Genomic DNA, 6000 nt, shown 5'->3' on the forward strand with positions numbered 1-6000 from the left:
ATTTCCATGACATCATAAAAGCGAAAACTCCATTATAACTAAACATGCTTTTAAAGCACTCTGTAAAGAGGCCAACATTTTTACAAAGTCTTGTTTTTTTCTGTATTTGTTCCATCCGCATTCTAATCATTTGACTTTATACATTAATATCCTTAAAATTAAGACAGGCCTTGTATATGACTAATATGTACAAATTCTCTACGTTTACGATTCAAGAGATCAAAGCCCAAATAATATCATGAAAATGTGTTTTTTTTTTCTCTCTTTTTTTTTGTGGGGGGGGGGGGGGGGGTGGGGGGGGGGGGGGTGGGGGTCGCATCAGTGGGCTGAGCATTGCACAGTGGTGCCATCTATGTTTGAGCTCTGTACTTCAGCGAAGTTCCCTCGCCGAAGCCGTTGGCCAACTTCACTCCGGTTTCGTCGCAACGCTTCCGTTGGGGAGCTTCGTTCCGATGCCGTTGGACGCTCCAGCAGATGTCCCGATTTCCAGACCCTTGGATTTTGCAGCTCCCTGGAAAAAAAAAAAACGTTATTAATCTCCTAAGATCAGAATACACCGAACAAAGAAGACTTTTCTGCTGGGTAAAAGATACCTTTTAAAAAACTGAGCACTGAGGAATCAATACAGTTTTGAGATTTTCGAAAACAATCCTTTAATACAGATATGCCCACTCGAAAGGTCACCAAGCAACTGACCTCTAGCGGAATGGTTTCAAAGTTCAGCAGGGTACGAAGGCTCTACATGTTTGATAGGTGTACAGTATATGTATTAATATGTGACTGGTATGAAGGTTCTTGTTACAACAGAATTCCATCCAATAAAAGGAGCACATAAAAACGCCGAGATATAGAAAGTAAGTAATATATTTCAGAGACTGCTGTCTCCCTCTTCAATACTTACCTGAAGTGAGAGACAGCACTCTCTGAAATATAGTACTTACTTTGTATATTTTGGCGTTTTTATTTGCTCCTTTTTATTAGAGGGTATTACATGTCAATATACTTTAGAATTAACAATGAATAAACATGCCATTTGATCTTCAAAGAAGTATTCACTACTGACCTGCAGTGTTCAGCATTTGAATTTTTTCAGCTATTATATCATGCATGAGTGCTTACCATGCTATATCAAGTTTGTCATAATGTACGAGCACATATGGTGCATATGTTAACAAATTCAGGATCTAATTAACGAAGAGATTACAAAAATACGAAAAAACACAGCCGGGAAAAAATACAAAGCTTCTTTGACATTAAAATACCTAATGTATTACAAGAGTTAAAATATATATGTTCAAACTTGGATTCCAATAATCCATTCCGACAACTCAGGCTTTAATATCTAAGTACTGAATCGATCACAAGTATAAAGTACTATTAGCCTTGAATATTTGAAAGCTCATTATTAAAAATTTTGATTCCAACACTGGAGACAATGCATAAATGATTTACCATCTAGCACGAAAAACTCTCACGAACCAAGCAAGGAAACGATTTTACTACATAATGTTGGAATCATGTCAAAAAGACCTACATCTCAAATGAGCATTGATAAAAAAAATTCCGATTTTGTAGAAAACTTAAAACAGAAATAGGAGAAAAGTATAACAGGAAGAATTCATTGAAATTTTTTTTAATAACTTCCTTTATCACTTTTCCTTTTAAGACTTACTTTCTTTAGTCCCTTCCTGTAGGCCTTGATGTAGAAGTCAGCGAGAGGACGAAGAACATGACAGCACTCCCCCGACCCACGTCACGAGGATCTAGGGACGGCGCAGTCGATGTAGACGAGCTGTGGCAGTGAAGAGAAAGGATAGGAAAAGGTTAACTTTAAAGGAAGGTGAGAAGATCGGAAGGACTGGTATTCAAGGGAGGAAAAAGGATTAATGATTACAGAGATGAGGAAAGATCCAAGAGGATTAACATTCAATGGGCGGAGAAGAGGATAAACGATTACAGAGATGAGGAAAGATCCAAAAGGATTAACATTCAAAGGGTAGAGAAGAGGATTAATGATTACAGAGATGAGGAAAGATTCAAACGGATTAAACATTCAAAGGGAGGAGAAAAGGAATAATAATCACAGAGGTGAAAAAAATCCAAAAGGATTATATATATATATATATATATATATCTATATATATATATATATATATATATATATATATATATATACATATATATATATAATATATATATATAATATATGATGGCGTTACTTTTCCAGACAATATATCTACTTACATCACATCAGGTGTTAAAAGAACTCAACCTCTCTCTCTCTCTCTCTCTCTCTCAAAACAGCTTTTGCATCGCGTGATAAAAGATCTTAGACCAATAAAAAAAAACATCTCGTGTCGTTCTGAACGAAAGAATAAAAATATCATAGAGACTAGAGACAAAAAAGAAAAAAAATAAAAATAAAAATAAAAAATAAAAAAGAACATATCCTTAAGGAAGGTTACAGCAGCGGAAAATGTGAGAAGAGTCCTGCAAAAAAAAAAAAAATTATAATAACACTGCTTGCAGACTTGGCAGGCGCTTGTGACTTTCTTTTTTCAAGCACGAGAATATTAAGAGAAAGTAAATTTGTTGTTCGGACATCGTGCTTTCGTATATACGCAGCAAGCGAATGCTTTTGTGTCTATGGATATACTTTGGAGTATATTTCGTTATACATACGCGTTTGGTATTTAATGTTCGGCTGGCAGGATACAGATAATATCTAATTATTGACGAAGGACTCTTACTGAAGAATATTAGAATTAATATATATATATATATATATATATATATATATATATATATATATATATATATATATATATATATATAAGTTTTTACTCTAAAATAATAAGTAAAAGTCCTACTCTTATTTTCCAGTCTTAACTTGCGCTACCAGTTTAAGAATCTAAGAGAGACGAGAGAGAGAGAGAGAGAGAGAGAGAGAGAGAGAGAGAGAGAGAGAGCAATGATGATGTCACTCAACCAACGGAAAAGTCAACATACCTCGAAGATAAAACTTCAAACTCGACCTAAATTTTACTATTTTCTCCAGTTCCTCGCAAGGGCGGATTTAAGGGGGGGTGGGGATAGGATACCTAGTCACGTGCCCCCTAGCGCCAGCGCCCCCTGGCCCCCCGCCCCCATGGATATAGAATAATAGAACCTTGATTTCTTTTGATAAATCATTATCAGAAGCAAAAACTTGCTTAGTTAATTGGTTATTTCAACAACAGCAACATCTAATACTACTGTACCATGTGTATATTACATATATGAATACTGATACATATGTACCGTATGTGTGTACATGTTACATATGTATATGATAATCATAAGTCCCCCTCCGAGCACAATGAAAGATTCTACATCCGCCAATAGTTCCTCGAACACTCTTTGACATATTTACATAAGACATGATAGACGGACATACCAAGACAAGAGGGAAAGTGGACTGTGATTTCATAAAACCTGAAATCCGACTCTAGCAAACAGAGAAAGTAAAAGACTTGAAAAAAAAATAACAGAAAAATTTACATTGCGTCAAGTCGAATGGGTATGTGTAAACCCCTTAGAGTTATTCAAGAACTTTGAAATCCGGTTCACGATAATTTCACCCACGTTGATAATGCAGTCGGTGGGGAATGGGGCTGGCGGGCTGGTGCCCGTGAACATTTGCTTGGGTCACGTGTTTTTTAGGTCAGCTCGCTGGGTACCACCTACTGGTACAACCAGCTGTTCTTATGTACCAGCAACTATTTGGGGTCAAGCAAAAGGAAGGGCATGGAGCAATAGCGACCTGATCCCTTGAAGAAGACTTGCTGGCAATCCAGTTTAGACTGGATTCTTCTGTCAGCAATCGCTCCAGAGAGAGAGAGAGAGAGAGAGAGAGAGAGAGAGAGAGAGATATTGCTCCCTGATCCCCTGAAGAAGACTTGCTGGCAATCCAGTATAGACTGGATTCTTCTGTCAGCAATCGCTCCAGAGAGAGAGAGAGAGAGAGAGAGAGAGAGATTGGATAAACATTTACTACGCAGCGTGGAAGAAGACGACGGTAAATTGAAGCATCTGCAGAGTGGTCAAGTACTTCTTCCACCACAGGAATGGACGGACGCGAGGTCCCATGGCGGCCAGGAGGTAGTAGGCGTACATGACGGTGTGCACGAAGGCGTTAAGGAAGCCCATGAGGGTGCTGTGTCCTCCTGCAGAAGGAAAAAAAAAAATTAGTCGATCAACGAAATTTCGTAAACAATAGACGAACAACAAGATGGAATTTCAAGTGTGCTATGGCATTTGTTTAACATTGGCCCCAATATATCTTTTACTCTTTTATTTTTCTCAGGAGCAAAGGACCAAACACAAGACAAACAACCTATTGGCCTTTTGTAGCCCAGGTCTGAAGTAACCAAGAAAATGAATTATTTTTTTTATTTCACTACTTTTTATTCCTACTCATGTTTTCATCGTCTTTTAAACCACTGACTTCTGAATGAACGAAAAAGGCAAATCAGATTAGAGAGAGAGAGAGAGAGAGAGAGAGTAGAGATGAGAGAGAGAGAGAGAGAGAGAGAGAGAGAGAGAGAGAAGAGAGGAGAGAGAGAGAGAGAGTCTAGTTAAGCTGAAAGGACAAATTTAAATTATGCTAAAACACAGCAGAAAAAAAAAACATTTAAAACTTTAAGAACACACCTTGAAGGACTAAAAATATAAATAAATAAATTAATAATAATAAATAAATAAATAAATAAATATAGATAAAAAATTACTGTCAAAAATCATAATGAAAGAGAACGTTTTAGAGTAGCTTTCTCCTAAAACCAAGCACATAGTAAAAAATAACTACGAATTACTGCAAAATTTCACTACGTCAAGAGAATGACTGTAAAAGCTGTAGAAAAATAACTAAAAACTGCTGAAACAATTACTGTAAAACTTTTCTAAGTTCAAGAAAATTACTGTAAAAACTGCAAAAAATAATGAAAAACTACTGTGAAATTACTACATAACTTTCTCAAAGGTTAAGAAAATTAACTGCATAAAAAAGTGTAAAAAAAACTTTAATTTACTTTGGGAAAATTCATAAAAATTTCTTTCAGGCGGAAAAAAATACTTTTTTTAAAAACCTGTAAAAAATACTATGGACTGTAAAAACTTTCTCTAGGTCAAGAAAATTACTACTGAAAAAATAACTAAAAATGACTGTAAAAACTTTCTCTAGGCAAGAAAATTACTATAAAAACGTAAAAAAATACTGAAAAAATGACTGTAAAAACTGTCTTTTTACTGATATAAACTTTCTGTAAGTCAAGAAATTACTGTAAAATTAACCGTGAAAAATAACTCGCTGAAAATTACTTTAGGACTTTCTTTTAGGTCAAGAAAAATTATTGTAAAAATAACTGTAAAAGTAGTTCAAACTTTCTTTGGGCGGGAAAAGGAAATTGCTGTACACTTCCTCGGCTTAATTTTGGTGGTCTATTCTATCTATCTCTATCTCGGTCTCTCTCTCTATCGCAACACTCCACAACTTTGACTGAGACCAAAAAGAACATTTACTTCGATAATGATTCGTCAAAGAAAGCCTTGACTTTTGGAGAGAGAGAGAGAGAGAGAGAGAGAGAAGATAGAGAGGCGAGATTTTTTTTGGCCCAAGTATTGGAACATGGTGAGAAATGGATATCTTATGAAGGAAGCGGTTGTCAATTATTGCAAAAATGTTAAGCAAAGTTGGTTATTTTTTAGACTTATAACCAAAAGGTTTAAAAAAAAAGTACTTTCACTGACTCATAAAATGTTAAGATTGAAAAAAAAAAAAGTTTCATTCAGGAAAAGAAACGAAATTAAAATTACGAATGAATGAAAAAAGACGATAAAAAAAGATAAAACACTGATAAACCGGTAATAAAAATTAAAAAAAGTATATATAATGGATACTACAAAATATATAATAAAATATGAACGAAGCATTGAACTATAACGATTAGAGGTATCATAACT

General features: G+C 35.2%; 1 protein-coding gene and 1 long non-coding RNA gene across 3 annotated transcripts in view; one reads left to right on the forward strand and one right to left on the reverse strand.

Annotated features, from left to right (window-relative positions):
• Positions 1-6000, forward strand: part of LOC135219885 (very long chain fatty acid elongase 7-like) — a 185431-nt gene that overhangs the window by 83390 nt on the left and 96041 nt on the right. The gene's annotated exons all lie outside the window — the stretch shown is intronic.
• Positions 279-1736, reverse strand: LOC135220317 (uncharacterized). The gene is made up of 2 exons (XR_010315655.1): positions 1673-1736; positions 279-511 (listed from the first exon to the last, which is right to left on the reverse strand). It is a non-coding gene; the product is annotated as an uncharacterized LOC135220317 (long non-coding RNA).

Source organism: Macrobrachium nipponense, chromosome 1 (assembly GCF_015104395.2).
Source record: "Macrobrachium nipponense isolate FS-2020 chromosome 1, ASM1510439v2, whole genome shotgun sequence".
Taxonomy (NCBI): Eukaryota; Metazoa; Arthropoda; class Malacostraca; order Decapoda; family Palaemonidae; genus Macrobrachium; species Macrobrachium nipponense.